This window comes from Capricornis sumatraensis, chromosome 8 (genome assembly GCF_032405125.1).
Source record: "Capricornis sumatraensis isolate serow.1 chromosome 8, serow.2, whole genome shotgun sequence".
Lineage (NCBI taxonomy): Eukaryota > Metazoa > Chordata > Mammalia > Artiodactyla > Bovidae > Capricornis > Capricornis sumatraensis.
Genome location: NC_091076.1, coordinates 94227450 through 94246705, shown reverse-complemented (window position 1 = coordinate 94246705; position 19256 = coordinate 94227450).

Here is a 19256-nt window from a genome sequence, read left to right as displayed (position 1 = left end):
GCATCCATTTTCCGTGTTTATTTTTTTAAATTGAAGTATAGTTGATTTACAGTGCTGGTTGCGTCTTTTAGGTGGCTGCATCCTTTAGGGAAGGTGGGGGAAACAGAGAGACAGTCTGGCTTCCATACTACCCGTTGCTCTCTCACACCACTGCTCCCACATGCTCCATCTCTCTGTTCCTCTATTTAGCCTGTTCTCTTTCAACCACTGAAATCCCCAGCTCCCACAGAAAGGCTTTCTGTGTTGATCACAAGAGCTTCACCCAGTTTCTCCATCTGGCCTCAGAAATGTCCATTGTCCAACTCTGCCCACTCTCTGGGTTGACGCTGCTCGATAGTGGCTGGTCAGTGTCTCCACATTGCTCCAGATGGGCACTCACATCTGAAAATGACCAGCAGGCAGGGACCCTCCATTAGCACAAACAGAGGAGGGAGAGATGAAAGACCTGTAGAAATTCCCAATCTTGGTCTGACTTCCTGGGGACTGGGGAGAAGGTCCTGACTCCAGCACAGATCTCCTGCTCACTCAACCTCAGCCTCAATTCTTGGCTTCTGGGGCCTCAGACTTAATCTTTTCAGGCCCTCCACTCTGCTTTTTCCCTCTCGCTTCACCTTCGTCTTCCTTCCTCCAGATTCATTGCCAGGGGCAATCATGATGTTTGTTCTTCTGCTTTTCAATTGCAAGATGTATTAGATGCGTGAAAGAGCACCTAAATCACATATGTGCAGCTTAAAGAATACTTACAAAGCACACAGCTATGTCATAGCCTCAATGATCAAGAAATAGGACATCACCAGCCCCAGAGGACCTCTCATAATGCTTTTGCCAGATCTCATCTTCATCCATCCCTGTGAGAGATAACCACTATCCAGACTTTTGCAATGAGCATTTTCTTGTTTTTCTTTATAGTTTTACCACCTACACATCCATCACTAAAAAAAAAAAAATACAGTTCAATGTTGCCAGTGTTTAGGCTTTGAAGAAATGGAGTCATACTGGATGAATTCAGTTGTAATTTGCGTCTTTCAGTATCATATTAGCGAGATTCATTTCCACTAATACTATTCCAGTGTATATCTCTACCACAATTTATCTGTTTTACCATTGAGGGTCACTTTGTGCACAAGACAGGGCCAAGTCAGAAAAACAGAAACCATATGATTTGAAATAGATGAGATTTGGTCACACTGGAAGACTAAAAAAGCGAAAAGAGAAAGCACAGGCACCATGGAAGTAGTGGAACTCATAACTAGGAAAGCAGCAGGATTGAGAGAACACAAGGGAAGAGGTGGGATCCCACAGGTAGGGCTCAGACTCAGCCAGAGCCGCCAGTGGGCTGCCGCTGGTGCCATCTACAAAAGAGAGCCATCTAGAAAGCTGGTTCTCAAAATACAGAAAAAGCTGAAGGCTGGAGCCAACTTCCAATGACAGAGTGACCCTGAACGAAACCCCTCAAACAGGAAGATGTCCCTTCTCTTCTCCTGCCTTCCGTCTCCATCTAGTGCTTCCTATTAGAACCTAATGGGAAGTCAGTTAGTACTGAAGTCTGGGAAACAAATTTGCAGAGTTTTGCTCTGCCTTACCAGCATCAGTGAAAAGAGAGTCATGAAGAACGAACTTGGAGCAGAAAAGTGTTAGTGTTAGTCAGTCAGTCGTGTCCGACTCTTTGCAACCCCATGATTTGTAGCCTGCCAGGCTCCTCTGTTCATGCAATTCTCTAGGCAAGAATACTGGAATTGCCATTCCCTTCTCCAGGGGATCTTCCTAACCCAGGGATGCAACCCTGGTCTCCCACATTGCAGGCAGATTTTTTACTGTCTGAGCCACCAGGGAAAGCAAGAAGTAAATAACCTGCACAGAAAAAGCAGGAACTTTCTGCTTAGCATGTGCACACATCTTTTCTATACATGTTTGAACAATAACAACTTCATGCCTTTGCCCATTAAGATGCAATTGTCCAAAAAAAAAAAAAAAGATGTAATTGTCATTTGTACAAAGGTCTGTGCTCTAGCGCTCCCCACAAAGCAGAGTTGCAAAGTCTCTGCAGTAACAATATCCATCTCTGGGTAACACCTTTCTGAGTTCAGCCACATTTTCTCTTTTGTTGTTGTTTAGTCGCTGTTACATCTGACCCCTTTGAGACCCCATGGACTGTAGTCCACCAGGCTTCGATGTCCATGGTATTTCCCAAGAAAGAATACTGGAGTGGGCTGCCAATTGCTTCTCCAGGGGACTCTTCCTGGCCAGGGATCAAACCCACGTCTCCTGCATTGGCAGGTGGATTCTTTACCACTGAGCCACCAGGGAAACTTATATTTTTCTCTAAAGGAACCTAAAGACTAAATAATAAAGCTCACTACCAACAACAATCCTTTTATAAGAGGATAAAGCAAAGGAAGGAAGGAAAAAATTATATACATACATATATACATATGCACACAGAGTATATAATATAAAACAAGCAAGCAAGAAAATACCCATAGCTTCTACAGTCCTTATTTCTGTAACTGGTTAGAAGTCGATATTTTTAATTTCCTCTTTCATTACTCATTTAATTTTCACTTTGCCCTTAGCCAGCACTTCAGTTGGCTGTTGTTTTTCAAACCATGTCAGGTGACCACTTCATTCGTGAAGAATCGAGATTCTCAGAATTGGATTGCTGTCAGTTGAGTGGAACCATTGTTGTATCTAGTGAAAGGATTCCTCCCCTCGGTATAGCAGACGTTATCAGCATCCCTCCCACACTCCCTAAGCACTGGGGACAAACTTCCAGCTGCCAGAAAACTGCAACGCTACCCAAGGGCTCTTATCTCTGGCCACTGAAGCTGCACTACTCAGATGCTAGGCAGGCAGAACATTCTGAGGAATTCTACTCCAATCTTCAACAACCCTCAGGCAATAACTGATGGTGACTGGTGGATAAATGCCCCAGTTCTCTCAGCCATCTGGTGGGATAGTCCTGAGGCTTCATCATTACTGGTTTCCTGAGTCCCCAGCAGGACTTACTTCCAGCCCACAAGCTTAATTTCCTTGATAGTGCAGCCTTTATCAGCCTTCTTCTCTTTTCTGTGTCACTTTCTCACTTGGAGGTAGTTCCTCATGTGTGTGCATGCTAAGTCACTTCAGTCATGTCTGACTCTGCGACCCTCTGGACCGTAGCCCGCCAGGCTCCTCTGTCCATGGGATTCTCCAGGCAAGAATACTGGAGTGGATTACCATGCCCTCCTCCAGGGCATCTTCCCAACCCAGGGATATTACCTCTCCTGCGTTGGCAGGTGGGTTCTTTATCACTAGCATCAGTTCTCAAATATGGGAATTCCCTGGTAGTCTAGTGGTTAGGACTCTGAACTTCCACTGCAGGGAGCTTGGGTTCTATCCCTCATCCAGGGAACTAAAATTTTTACATGCCTCATGGCGTGGCCAAAACAAAACCAAAAAAAAAAACTCAAAAAATGTACATGCCTTCAAATCTTCAACTGAGGTTTTATTCCTAGGGGGACCTCCCTCCCCTGCCAAACCCAGTTGGTATCTAAAGTGATCCTAGGAAGCAGATCCCCTGCATGGGATTCTGGAATTGGATCACTCACCATCCAAACAACGATAAGAATTCCGTGGCTAGGGTGAGTAGGGTGCTGCTACCCAGAGTACCAGCACGATTACTAAAACTCTCACCCTGGTGAATATAGGGACACACCACCTGTGTGCATCTCTAGTAATTGTGATATGGGAGGGAGATGGGAATTAGAAGGATTGTGGTCAGTCAGTCATTGATAAATGCCATCAAACTGCTAAAAGGAAAAAACACAACAGACTCACAGTGGCTATTAACTCAGGATACAGTGTAAAACCCAGGAGTCTTCTAGGGCAGCACTCAAGGAAGTTCTCATCTGTACCCAATGTGGCTACACTGTGCTGAAAATCAATCCCATATTGCTGTGGAAGTAGCAGGAGGGAGGGAAGGAGTGGGACACTGAGGCCTGGTATGGAAACATCTGCTCTAGAATCCCCATGTTATCGTGAACCAATAGGGCCAATAGACATGGCCTTGATGGAAGAGAGCAGTGTCTCCTTGCCAGATAAGATGCAAGGTCCTCACCTGAGGCAGACGCCTCACAAGATGATACTTGTTCTCTTCAAGATCTGGCCCTGATCCCACTCCAGGATTCTAGAGACATGACCATGGGCAAGTCTCAACCTGGAACAAGCGGGGAAGTACTATCCTAGCTAAGGGGAGAAAGGGATTATTCACCAAAAAGTGCTGCAGGATCTGGCTAAGGTAGCAGCAGAAATTGGGAGAACGTGCTTGAGAACAGTTCTTGAGGGTGTTGGCCTAGAGTCGGGGAGTGGAATAAAAGGCTGGAGAGTGGAGAGTTTATATTGATCTGGGATACTCTGCCATGACTAAGCATTTAATATTTTAAAGCCCTAGAAAGGACATCTGAAGCCAGTTGCAATATGCGACTGGGATAGAGCAGCAAAGTTTGGAGGAAATCATGTGTTACAGCAAATGAGGTGGAAATGCTAGCGTTTCCTTGACAGAGTAGCGGGGAAAGGCCGAAAGGTTCAGAAAGATGAGCTCACCAGAATGCAATCATTATATAAGACCAGAGAACCCTCCAGCTTCCTGTGTTCCTCAGGAGGATCCAAAGACAGTCCCTTAAATAAAGTGAGAAGACATATGCTTTATTGGGACTTTCCTAGTGGTCCAGTGGTTAAGAATCTGCTTGTCAGCGCAGGGTACACTGGTTCAACCCCTGGTCCAGGAAGATTCCACATGCAGTGGGGCAATTAAGCCCATGCGCCACAACAACTGAGTTCTTGTGCTGCAACTACTGAAGCCCAAGAGCCTATGCTCCAAAACAAGGAAAGCCACTGCAAGGAGAAGTCCACGCCCCACAGCTAGACAGTAGCCCCTGCTCACCGCAGCCAGTGAAAGCCCACACACAGTAATGAAGGGCCTGTGTGCCACATCAAAGACCCAGTGCAGTCAATAATAAAATTTAACCAAAAAAAAACACAAAAGAAACGTGCCAGTTGTTGGAAAGACACCGGCATCATTTGCCACTCAGTAGGGGCTATTCTCTGCAGGCCAAAGTTGATAGTAGTGGACATGGCTATGGAACAGGGCTTCATAAAGTCAATGGGTATGACTGGAACCCAGAACAGAGGCCAGATGATGGCACTTAGTCATCAGAGTCAAGGTGGATGTAATTATATACGCAAAAAGACCAAAATGGAAAACGGCAATCTACTGTGATCGCTAATGGTCTTCCTAGGTAGGTGGACAGCCAATGAAGGTATTTCTGGATTTATATAACCAAAAACAAGTTGAGATTTCTATGGCGGTCCGGTGGGTAAGACTCCTTGCTCCCAATGTAGGGGCCCTGGGTTCAGTCCCTAGTCAGGGAACTAAATTCCACATGCCGTAATTTAGAGTTTGCATGCGTTAACTAAAGATTCTACATGCCTCAGTGAAGATTGCAGATCCTGTGTGCCTCAGCTGAGACCTGGTGCAGCCAAATAAATAATTTTTTTAATATAAAAAGCAAGAATGGGTAAACAGAAGGCTGATGTCAGCCACTATGAAGGAAAAAATCACAATCCATCACCCAGTTTCCAGACCCTAGCCATTTTTTCAGCTACAGAATCCGTTAATCAAAGAGGAGGACAGTTCCCTTCAGGAAGAATCTTGGAATTCCACAACAAGCTTATCTCATAGTAATTATCTCACTCTTCCTCCAAAGCCATTTCTCAGAGCAATTGTACACTAGCGAAAGATTCAGCTCTTTCAAGGCTTTTGGGTACAGGATCTGAGCTGACAGATATAAGGGGGATCAAAATGCCATCATGAACACGTATTAGAGTCGGGGCATCCAGAGGCCAAGCAATAAAAGGAGACCTGGCAAAGTCATTCCCACAGTGGGTCCAGTAGGCCCACAGACTTAGCCGGTGGTTAGTTTCTTGGTCCCTGAATACATAACTGAAATAGATGTTCTTGGCAGAAAGCAGAACCCCCATATTGGTTTCCTGAAACAAGAACCATCAAAGTAGAAAAGACCAAGTAGAAAGTACCCCCTGCCAAGATATTAAATCAGAAGTACTACCACATCCCAGGTGGAATGACAATGATTATAGTCAGCCACAAAGGATGCGGCTAAGCTGGGGCACCAGCCACAGTGAAAGATACCGTGTGATGCAATAAAATCTTGCTTGCAGCAACCCAATGCAACCAACTAAATAAATATTTTTTTAAAAGAAGTCTTTCTTATTTTGAGGTTATGATATTTTTTCTTAAATTATCTTACAAGAGTTTTGTAGTGTTGTTTTACTTCAAGGTCTGTAATTTACCTGGAGTACCTTTTGTGTATGGTGTGAGGTGGGGATCCAATTTCAGTTTGATCCAGCTCCATTCATGATTTTTTTTAAAGTGCTTTTCCCACTGCTTTCCTGTCTCTGATCAAGTATCTGTGCATGTGTGGGTCTTTTTCTCAGCTCTGTGTTCTGCTTTAGTGGTCTCTTTGTCTATCCTTGCACCAAATTATAATGTCTTACTTATTAAAACTTTATAATAAGTCTTGAGGTATGGTAGGGCAAGTCCTGCCATCTTATTTATTCTTAAATGTGTCTTGTTTTTTCTTGGCCACTTGTGTTTCCCTTGTGTTTTGGTGCAACAAAAACAAGCTTTATTGAGGTATGACTGACAAAATTATGGATTAAAAACTAAACTTAAAAGGATATATATTGGAATTGTGATTATATTGAATCTGTAGCTTAATTTGTATAAAACTGACATCTGTATAATTCTGAGTCTTCCAATCATTGGATATAGTATATTTCTCTTTTTACTTAGTTCACCTTAAACATTTATCAATAAAATTTTCTCATTTTATTCAAAGAAGGCTTCTACATATTTTGTTAGGTTTATTTTAGGTTATTCATAAGTTTTATGCTATTTTGAAAGATACTTTGTTAAAATTTCATTTTTGAATTCTTGCTGGTGGAGATGAGCAGTTGATGGTTTTTTTTATTGTGCTAAAATATACATATAACATAAAAGTTGCCATTTTGACTATTTTTCAGTGTACAATTCAGTGGCATTAATTACACTCACAATGTTATGCAAACCATCACCACTATCTATTTCCAAAGTATTTCCATCACCCTTCATCAGACTGCTGTGAACATTTGGGTACAAGTATCTGTTTGAGTCCCTGTTTTCAATTCTTTCGAATTGCTGTGTCATATGGTAATTCTATGTTTAACTTTTTGAGGAGCAGCCAAACTATTTCCACGGTGGCTGAACCATTTTGCATTCCCAGTAACATAGAAGGGTTCCAATTTCTCTACAGCCTCACCAGTACTTACTATCTTTCAATTTTCGTAATAGGCCTCCTAAAAGGTGTGAAGTGGTATCAGATTTCTGTTTTCTTAATACCTAATGATGTTGAGGATCTTTTCATATTTATTGGCCACTTGTATATCTTCTTTGGAGAAATATCTATTCATGTACCTTGACTATTTTTAAATTGGCTTGTTTGTGAATTTAATTTTTAAGTTGATTCTTTTATTTATTGAGCATTTTTATAAATTGAAATAATTTATCTGTTACAATTTTTCTTGCTACATGATCAGATTTTTTGCAAATAATAGGTATTTTCTTTCTCACCAAATAACAAGCATCCTTGTCCAGTTTCTGACTTCAGAGGGAAAGATTTCAATCTTAGATATGATGTTTGCTATAGGCTTTTTATAAACATCTCTAATCAAGTTATAGAAGTTCCCTTCTATTCTTAATTTGCTCAAAATGTTAATCATTAATGGGTGGCAATATTATCAAATACTTTCTTTGTTTCTGAGATGAATATATGGTTTTAATTCTTCATTCCTGTTCATGAGGAGGATTAGATTAATTGATTTTTCTAATGTTACTAAACTCTATATCTGGGATAACCCATTTGGTCATGATGTATTACCTTTTTCTTTTATTACTGGTTTGTTAATGTTTTATTCATTTAGGACTTTTGAATTTATGTTCATGAGTAAGACTGACCTGTTATTTTTCTTCCTTGTACCTTCTATGCCAGGCTTTGGTACTAAGAATATGTTAAATGATATGTTTTCTATAATCTGGAGTCATTTGTGACTGTTTGGAAGTATTTCCTTCTTGATTATATGATTAAATTTAGTGATGAAGTTCTCTGATCATGGAATTTGCTTTGTGGGAATATTTTCGAGTGTTTATTCAATTTATTTTATGATTGTAGACTATGTAGGTATTCTATTCTTTTTCAATCCTAGAAGGTTTTTGTCAGTTAATTTCTCCATTATAAAATCAGCATTACTGAAGTACAATTTACACACAATACATGCACCTAGGTTAACTGGACCAGTCAATGAGTTCTGACCAACACATATACCCACCATTAAGACAGGGAATATTTCCATCACTGGGAAAGTCTCTTTAGTGCTTCTTCCTAGTCAACCCTCTGCCCAACCCCGACCCCAGGCAACTATTTATCTACTCCCTTTTGCTGCAGACTAGGCTTTTTTAGAATTTCATGTACAAGGAATCATGGATTTGCTACGTTGTGTGTGGCTTCTCCTACTCAGCACATTTTGGAAATTCATTTATGTTGTTAATTCATTACTTGTGTGCTAAGTTGTTTCAGTCTTGTCTGACTCTTTGCAACCCTATGGACATTAGCCCACGAGGCGCCTCTGTCCATGGGATTCTCCAGGCAAGAAAACTGGAGTGGGATGCCATGCTCTCTTCCAGGGGATCTTCCCCACCCAGGGATTGAACCTGCGTCTCTTACATCTCCTGTATTGGTGGGTTCTTTTTCACTAGCACCTAGTGCTATGTAATATTCTATTATATAAATGTACTGCAATTTAGTTGTCCATTGTTGTTGCTGGACTTTAGGAATTTTTCAGTTCTTCTTACTAGTAAAAGTTGCTAAAAATGGCATTGTATAAAGTATTGTGTAATGAGGTGTTTTCATTCCAGTTGGGTAAATACCTAGAAGTAGAAACACCAGGTCACATGAGAAGTACATATTTACATTTGTAAGAAACTCCCAGACTTGCAAAGTAGTTGTACCATTTTATATACTCATCATCAATGTAGGGGAGGTCATGTTATTTCACATACTTCCCCAATATCCAGTATTTTTACTCTTTTTAAAATTTATTGAAGTCTAGTTGATTTATAATGTATTAATTTCTGCTCTACAGCCAAGTGATTCAATTATACATATATATACATTTTTCGATTATGGTTTATCATAGGCAATTGAATACAGCTCTCTGTGCTATACAGTAGGACTTTGTTGTTTATCCATTCTATTTATTATTCTGTTTAATTTTAGTCATTTCAGTATGTCAGTGTGGTTCTTCTTTATTGAAGTGCATTTTATATACAGCAAAATGTTTCAATTTTAATCACTGTCATTTAATGATTTAATAAAGACATGCGCTCATGTATCCCACACACCAATTAGGACACGAAACATTTCCATCGCTCCCAGGAAGTTCTCCTCTGCCTCTTCCCAGTCAATCCCCACCATCACCAGAAGCAACCACTGCTTTGATTTCTAGGACCACAGACTTGTTTTCCTTATTCTAGAACTTTCTACAAGTGGAATCATATAATAAATACTCTTTGGCACTGGCTTTTTTCCTTCAATATAAACTTTTTGAGATTCATTAATGCTGTAGTATATATAAGTAATTTGTTTATTTTTATTGATGAGAAATGTACCACAGTTTGTCCATTCAGTCCCTTACTGATAGACATTTGAGCTGTTTCTAGCTTTTTGGCTACTATGAAAAAAACTTCCACGAACATTCTCATTAAAGATTTTTTTTTTAATTAAATTTTAAAATCTTTAATTCTTACATGTGTTCCCAAACATGAAACCCCCTCCCACCTCCCTCCCCATAACATCTCTGTGGGTGATCCCCATGCACCAGCCCCAAGCATGCTGTATCCTGCGTCAGACATATCATTAAAGATTTTTATAGACATATATTTTATTTCTCTTAGATAAGTACCAGGAGTGTGTGAATGAATCACAGGATACGTATATGATTGACGTGATTAACTTTTCAGAAACTGCCAAACTTTTCCAAAGTGATTTTTCCATTTGTACAATGTACACATGTGTAAGATTGTTCCATCTCCTTTCTGACACTTGGTGTTCTCTTTCTTTCTTTTTTTTTTTTTTTGGCCATGCCATGTGGCTTGTGAGATCTTAGTTCCCCAACAAATGATTGAATCTGGACCCACAGCAGTAAAAGTGCTGAGTTCTAACCATTGGACCACCAGTCTTTTTGAATTTTAGCCATTAAGCGAGTATGTAGTGGTATCTCACTGTGGACTTAATTTGCACTTCTCTGATGACTAAAGATGTCAGCATTAGCCATCATTAGATGTTTTTTCATGAGCTTATTAGCCCATTGTGCATTTTCTTTTGCAAAGTGTCCAGGTCTTTCATTAACATTTTAATTGACCTATTTGCCTCTTTTTATAATTGAATTGCAGGGGTTCTTTATGTATTCTAGATGCAAATCTTTTGTCAGATAAAAGCATTGCAAACATTTTTACCCAGACCATGATTTGCTGTAAGAACTGAGGTGTTGCATTTTGTTTTCCAAGATACTGAACTTTGTTCTAACAGGCTAGTCTCAAAATTATCCATGATCAACTTAATTCATTTGAAGTTTATTTTTAAGCTGTTAGGGAAGATCCAAACTTGCTGTTGTTGTTGTTTAGTCACTAAGTCATGTCTGACTCTGCGATCCCATGGACTACAGCACACCAGGCTTCTCTATGCTCCTCTAGCTCCCAGAATTTGCTCAAATTCATGCCCATTGAGTCAGTGATGCCACCCAACCATCTCATCCTCTGCTGCCATCTTCTCCTTTTGCCTTCAATTTTTCTCAGCATCAGAGTCTTTGCCAATTAGTCAGCTCTTTGCATCAGGTGGCCAAACTATTGGAGTTTCAGCTTCAGTTCAGTCCTTCCAGCCAATGAATATTCAGGGTTGATTTCCTTTAGGTTTAACTGGTTTGATCTCCTTGCAGTCCAAGGACTCTCAAGAGTCTTCTCCAGCACCACCATTCAAAAACATCAATTCTTTGGCACTCAGCTTTCTTTATGGTACAACTCTCACATCCATACATGACTACTGGTGAAACCATAGCTTTGACTAGACAGACCTTTGTCAGAGAAGTGAGGTCTCTGCTTTTTAACATGATGCCTGGGTTTATCATAGCTTTCCTTCCAAGGAGCAAGCATCTTTCAATTTCATGGCTGCAGTCACTGTCCACAGTGATTTTGGAGCCCAAGAAAATAAAATCTGTCACTGCTCCCACTTTTTCTCCTTCCATTTGCCATGAAGTGATGGGACCAGATACCATGATCTTAGTTTTTAAAATGCTGAATTTCAAGCCAGCTTTTTCACTCTTCGCTTTGACTCTCATCAAGGAGCTCTTTAGTTCCCCTCTTCTCTTTCTGCCTTTAGAGTGGTATCATCTGCATATCTGAGGCTGTTGATATTTCTCCCAGCAATCTTGAGTTCAGTTTGTGATTCATCCAGCCTGGCATTTCTCATGATGCACTCTGCATGTAAGTTAAATAAACAGGTGACAATATACAATCCAAACTTAATCAAGCTGAAATAGCTCTCATTAACTACTGAAGTGTTAACTTTCTTGGGTCTCTGCTGAATGACCTGGATATTTTAAGGAATATTCTCCACTCGGTGATCAAAACTTGATTATATCCTAGCCTTCTGTAAGCTCCGGGAATCCTGTAGCTCACAGCTTGTCCACTGAGATGTGCAGTGTTTGACTCTCACATGAGTGGTTTAGTTAATTCAAAGACCCTCTCAAGAACACTCATGCATGTCACTGGAGCTCTCTCTCTACACAGCTTCCTTTTCTTTAATATTCTACTTTGTAAATTCCAAGTGTTACAGTATCTTTAAGCTGTGATCTCTCATCCCGACCCAGCAAACCTACTGCTTTGGGACCCCTTCCTGACATTGGGACCCTTTCCTGACACTGTGGTTTAAAGAGTGCCTTCAGGCAGAACTTGAGGCAATCATTGGGCTCACTTTGCTTGTTCCTTTTCTTTTAGATATCTCAGCCCTGTACTGCCCATCATCCAATGTCTAAAACAGTTGTTTCATATATTTTATCTAGTTTTCTTGTTTAAGCAAGATGGCAGTTCAGTTCAGTTCAGTTCAGTCGTGTCCAGCTCTTTGCGACCCCATGGACTGCTGCACACCAGGCCTCCCTGTCCATCACCAACTCCCAGAGTTTACCCAAACTCATGTCCACTGAGTCGGTGATGCCATCCAACCATCTCATCCTCTGTTGTCCCCTTCTCCTCCTGCCCTCAATCTTTCCCAGCATCAGGGTCTTTTCCAATGAGTCAGCTCTTCGCATCAGGTGGCCAAAGTATTGGAGTTTCAGCATCAACATCAATCCTTCCAGTGAACACCCAGGACTGATTTCCTTTAGGATGGACTAGTTGGATCTCCTTGCGGTCCAAGGGACTCTCAAGAGTCTTCTCCAACACCACAGTTCAAAAGCATCAATTCTTCGGTGCTCAGCTTTCTTCACAGTCCAACTCTCACATCCACACATGACTACTGGAAAAACCATAGCTTTGACTAGATGGATCTTTGTCGGCAAAGTAAGGTCTCTGCTTTTTAATGTGCTGTCTGAGTGAGTGAAGTCGCTCAGTCGTGTCCGACTCTTTGCGACCCCGTGGACTGTAGCCTACCAGGCTTCTCCGTCCATGGGATTCTCCAGGCAAGAATACTGGAGTGGGTTACCATTTCCTTCTCCAGGGGATCTTCCCGACCCAGGGACTGAACCTGGGTGTCCCGCATTGGAGGCAGATGCTTTAACCTCTGAGCCACCAGGGAAGCCCAATATGCTGTCTAGGTTGGTCATAACTTTCCTTCCAAGAAGTAAACGTCTTTTACTTTCATGGCTCCAGTCACCATCTGCAATGATTTGGAGCCCAAATAAATAAAGTCTGCCACTGTTTCCACTTGCAAGACAGCAAGACCCTATAATTCCATCATGATGAGATATAATGCCCTTATTTCTTCTTGAGTTGGTTTGTGATATCATAACTTTCTAAGACTTTGTTTTATTAAAAAGTTTAAATTCTTTGGTATAAGATAAATGTATCCGTGATATTCTCTTATTTTTTCAAATGTCCCTAAATTTGGTAATGAAACTCTTTTCATTTCTGATATTTGCAGTATGTTATCTTTTTCTCTCATGATAAATCACACTGGAGATTTTTACATTTTATTAATCTACTTAAAGAACTACCTTTGTCCTTATTGATTCCCTTTATTGATATTTCATTCTATATTTTACATATTTTTATTATTTTTTTCTTCTTTCTACTTTTAAGGGACTCATTTTGTTTTTCTGCTGAGTTATGCGTGCATGCTAAGTCACTTCCCTCATGTACGACTCTGTGCATCTACATGGACTGCAGCTTGCCAGGCTCCTCTGTTCATGGGATTCTCCAGGCAAGAATACTGGAGAGGGTTGCCATCCCATCCACCAGAGGATCTTCCCAACCCAGGGATCAAATGTGTGTCCCTTATGTCCAACCTGCAATGGCAGGTGGGTTCTTTACCACTAGCGCCACTTGGAAGGTCCGGCTAAATTACAGAAATGGGTAATTTAGGGAATTCCTTGGTCCAGTCGTTAGGACTCTGCATCCCCACTGTAGGGGACACAGGTTTGATCCCTTGTCAGGGAACTAAGATCCTACCAAAAAAAAAGGAAAGAAAGCCCCAAGAAGTAGGCTGAGGATACAAGAAAGAATAAGTCTGGTTCCTCTCAAGGATTAACTCCAAATAAATATCTAAAGTAATTTTTAAAAAACAAATGGGTAACTTAGATTGTTCATTATATATTTATTTTCTAATATATAAAATTAAGGCTATAAATTTTTCTGTGAATATTGCTTTAGCCATATCCCACAATGTTTTTAATTCATTTCAAAACATTGTATAATTTCCTTATGGTTTCTTCTTTAACCCATGAAAACCAGTAAAACAAATAGGTGGACACATATAGATATATAAACATACATATATATATAGACAGACACATATATGTAAATATAGATAGATATTTGTATGCTGCCTCTTGAGAAATCTGTATGCAGGTCAGGAAGCAACAGTTAGAACTGGGCATGGAACAACAGACTGGTTCCAAATAGGAAAAGGAGTACGTCAAGGCTGTATATTGTCAGTGTGCTTATTTAACTTATATGCAGAGTACATCATGAGAAACGCTGGACTGGAAGAAACACAAGCTGGAATCAAGATTGCCGGGAGAAATATCAATAACCTCAGATATGCAGATGACACCACCCTTATGGCAGGAAGTGAAGAGGAACTGAAAAGCCTCTTGATGAAAGTGAAAGAGGACAGTGAAAAAGTTGGCTTAAAGCTCAACATTCAGAAAATGAAGATCATGGCATCTGGTCCCATCACTTCATGGGAAATAGATGGGGAAACAGTGGAAACAGTGTCAGACTTTATTTTGGGGGGCTCCAAAATCACAGCAGATGGTGACTGCGGCCAGGAAATTAAAAGACAGTTACTCCTTGGAAGAAAAGTTATGACCAACCTAGATAGCATATTCAAAAACAGAGACATTACTTTGCTGACTAAGGTCTGTCTAGTCAAGGCTATGGTTTTTCCAGTAGTCATGTATGGATGTGAGAGTTGGACTGTGAAGAAAGTTGAACGCTGAAGCTGAAGAACTGATGCTTTTGAACTGTGGTGTTGCCTGGCGTGCTGCGATTATTGGGGTTGCAAAGAGTCGGACACGACTGAGCAACTGAACTGAACTGAACTGAACTGATAGATATATTTGTGTATTTCTAGATATATTTATAGATAAATATTTACAGAGAAAGAGAGAAGATTGATTGATTGATTTACTGTTTTATTGCCAAGGAAATGACTTAGTCAATTGTGAGGGCTGGTTAGACAAGTCTGAAATCTGTAGGGCAGGCACTGACATTGCAGTTCACAGAATTTCTCCTTCCTCAAGGAACCCTTAGTTTTTCTCTTATGGGCTTTCAGCTGATTGGATGAGAACCATCCAATTCAGTTCAGTTCAGTCCAGTTCAGTCGCTCAGTCGTGTCCGACTCTTTGTGACCCCATGAATCGCAGCACGCCAGGCCTCCCTGTCCGTCACCAACTCCCGGAGTTCACTCAGACTCACATCCATTGAGTCCGTGATGTCATCCAGCCATCTCATCCTCTGTCGTCCCCTTCTCCTCCTGCCCCTAATCCCTCCCAGCATCAGAGTCTTTTCCAATCAGTCAACTCTTCGCATGAGGTGGCCAAAGTACTGGAGCTTCAGCTTTAAGCATCATTCCCTCCAAAGACATCCCAGGGTTGATCTCCTTCAGAATGGACTGGTTGGATCTCCTTGCAGTCCAAGGGACTCAAGAGTCTTCTCCAACACCACAGGTCAAAAGCATCAATTCTTCGGTGCTCAGCCTTCACAGTCCAACTCTCACACCCATACATGACCACAGGAAAAACCATACCCTTGACTAGACAGACCTTAGTCGGCAAAGTAATGTCTCTGCTTTTGAATATGCTATCTAGATTGGTCATAACTTTTCTTCCAAGGAGTAAGCATCTTTTAATTTCCTGGCTGCAGTCACCATCTGCTGTGATTTTGGAGCCCCCAAAAATAAAGTCTGACACTGTTTCCACTGTTTCCCCATCTATTTCCCATGAAGTGATGGGACCAGATGCCATGATCTTCATTTTCTGAATGTTGAGCTTTAAGTCAACTTTTTCACTCTCCACTTTCACTTTCACCAAGAGGCTTTTTAGTTCCTCTTCACTTCCTGCCATAAGGGTGGTGTCATCTGCATATCTGAGGTTATTGATATTTCTCCTGGCAATCTTGATTCCAGCTTGTGTTTCTTCCAGTCCAGCATTTCTCATGATGTACTCTGCATATAAGTTAAATAAGCAGGGTGACAATATACAGCCTTGATGTACACCTTTTCCTATTTGGAACCAGTCTGTTGTTCCATGCCCAGTTCTAACTGTTGCTTCCTGACCTGCATACAGATTTCTCAAGAGGCAGGTTACGTGGTCTGGTATTCCCATCTCTTTCAGAATTTTCCACGTTTACTGTGATCCACACAGTCAAAGGCTTTGGCATAGTCAATAAAGCAGAAGTAGATGTTTTTCTGGAACTCTCTTGCTTTTTCCATGATCCAGCGGATGTTGGCAATTGGATCTCTGGTTCCTCTGCCTTTTCTAAAACCAGCTTGAACATCAGGGAGTTCACGGTTCATGTATTGCTGAAGTCTGGCTTGGAAAATTTTGAGCATTACTTTACTAGCATGTGAGATGAGTGCAATTGTGCAGCAGTTTGAGCATTCTTTGGCATTGCCTTTCTTTGGAATTGGAATGAAAACTGACCTTTTCCAGTCCTGTGGCCACTGCTGAGTTTTCCAAACTTGCTGGCATATTGAGTATAGCACTTTCACAGCATCATCTTTCAGGATTTGAAACAGCTCCACTGGAATTCCATCACCTCCACTAGCTTTGTTAGTGGTGATGCTTTCTAAGGCCCACTTGACTTCACATTCCAAGATGTCTGGCTCTAGATTAGTGATCACATCATCATGATTATCTGGGTCATGAAGATCTTTTTTGTATAGTTCTTCCGTGTATTCTTGCCACCTCTTCTTAATATCTTCTGCTTCTGTTAGGTCCAGACCATTTCTGTCCTTTATCGAGCCCATCTTTGCATGAAATGTTCCCTTGGTATCTCTAATTTTCTTGAAGAGATCTCTAGTCTTTCCCATTCTGTTGTTTTCCTCTATTTCTTTGCATTGATCTCTGAAGAAGGCTTTCTTACCTCTTCTTGCTGTTCTTTGGAACTCTGCATTCAGATGCTTATATCTTTCCTTTTCTCCTTTGCTTTTCGCCTCTCTTCTTTTCACAGCTATTTGTAAGGCCTCCCCAGACAGCCATTTTGCTTTTTTGCATTTCTTTTCCATGGGGATGGTCTTGATCCCTGTCTCCTGTACAATGTCACGAACCTCATTCCATAGTTCATCAGGCACTCTATCTATCAGATCTAGGCCCTTAAATCTATTACTCACTTCCACTGTATAATCATAAGGGGTTTGATTTAGGTCATACCTGAATGGTCTAGCGGTTTTCCCTACTTTCTTCAATTTCAGTCTGAATTTGGCAATAAGGAGTTCATGATCTGAGCCACAGTCAGCTCCCTGTCTTGTTTTTGTTGACTGTATAGAGCTTCTCCATCTTTGGCTGCTAAGAATATAATTAATCTGATTTCGGTGTTGACCATCTGGTGATGTCCATGTGTAGAGTCTTCTCTTGTGTTGTTGGAAGAGGGTGTTTGCTATGACCAGTGCATTTTCTTGGCAAAACTCTATTAGTCTTTGCCCTGCTTCATTCTGCATTCCAAGGCCAAATTTGCCTGTTAGTCCAGGTGTTTCTTGACTTCCTACTTTTGCATTCCAGTCCCCTATAATGAAAAGGATATCTTTTTTGGGTGTTAGTTCTAAAAGGTCTTGTAGGTCTTCATAAAACCGTTCAACTTCAGTTTCTTCAGCGTTACAGTCAAAAGATTGTAGATATTAATCCCGTACCTTCATAGCGATCTCTAGATTAGTGGTTTGATAGAATAACTGAGTACTGTGGACTAACCAAGTTGACACATGGAATTAACCATCATGCTGTTGTCTGTCTGATACTTCTCTCATGATTAGACTCAGTTATGAATTTTGAGGAGGAAGATCACAGAGTCCCATTTTCATCCCATCACCTCAAGTGTACATAATATCAACACAATTTATAATTGATGATGTTGACTCTGTTGCTGGCTGAGCTAGTGTTTGTCAAGTTATTCCACTGTAATTTGCAGGTTTTTTTTTTTTTAAGTAGTCACTATGTGCAGCCCACACTTAAAGCAGGGGGAGTCATGAGACTTACCTGGTCCAGTGATTAAGAATAGACCTTCCAGTGCAAAGGGTGAAGGTTCAATTGCTGGTCAGGAAGCTAAGACCCCACACACCAAATCAGAAGCAGTATCATATGAATAACCAATTCAATAAAAACTTTTAAAAATGGTTTAAAAGAGGGGGGTGAGGGGAGTCAAGCTCCCCATCCTTGAGAGAGGAGTACCATTAATATATTGATACATTATTTGGAATTCTTCCACATGGGAAATTTGTCTTCTGCTCCACTTATTAATTTATGCAATTACTTAAGTATATCAATATGGACTCATGGATATTTGTTCTATTTTGTTGTTCAAATTGTTCTAGCTTTGGCCACTGGAAACTGCATGGTATATGTATTTCTCATCTTCTTATCTTCACCTTTCAGTATGCACGTTCAACAAACATTTATTGAGTACCTACTGTGTGCCATAGCCTGTGCTAATCATATAGAATCTACATGTAGTTTAGTATATAAGTGGAGAGAATGAAGAGGAAGAATGAAACTCAAGGTTATACACAGCTACAGGATTTGAACATTAGCATTTTAAAAAAATATTTTTTGGCTGAGCCACAGGGTATATAGGATCTTAGTTTCCCAACCCAGGAGCTAAAGCCCAGAGTCTTAACCTCTGGACCACTAGGGAAGTTCCTGAACATTAGTGGGATTTTTTAACTTTTTATTTTATATTGAAGTATAGTTGATTAACAATGTTGTGACAGTCTCAAGTGTACAGAAAAGTGATTCCATTTTACATATACATGTATCTCTTTTTTTTAATTCTTTCCCCATTTAGGTTATTACATAATATTGAGCAGAGTGCTCTCTGCTATAGCGTAAGTCCTTGTTGGTTACCCGTTTTAAACACAGCAGTGTGTACATGTCAATCCCCAATTCCCTAACTATCCCCTCTCTTCTCTCCCCCACCCCTAGCTTTGAGTTCTGAACATTAGCAAGGAGTGACAGGCTCCAAGTTGGGTTTTAAAAGGTCATTAGTTATAGACAAGTCAATGGGCAGTTCCTTGGTAATCAGCCAGATAAGGTGGAGGCTTTGCAGTCATTTCCAGGTTTCTGGCTTGAGCACTGGGTAGACTGGGTTGTCACTGGCTGAGCTAGTTCGCCTTGGATGAGGGCCAAGTTGCCAGAGCATGCAGAGTGGAGCGAGAAGATAGCCCAATAAAGATGAACTTGGG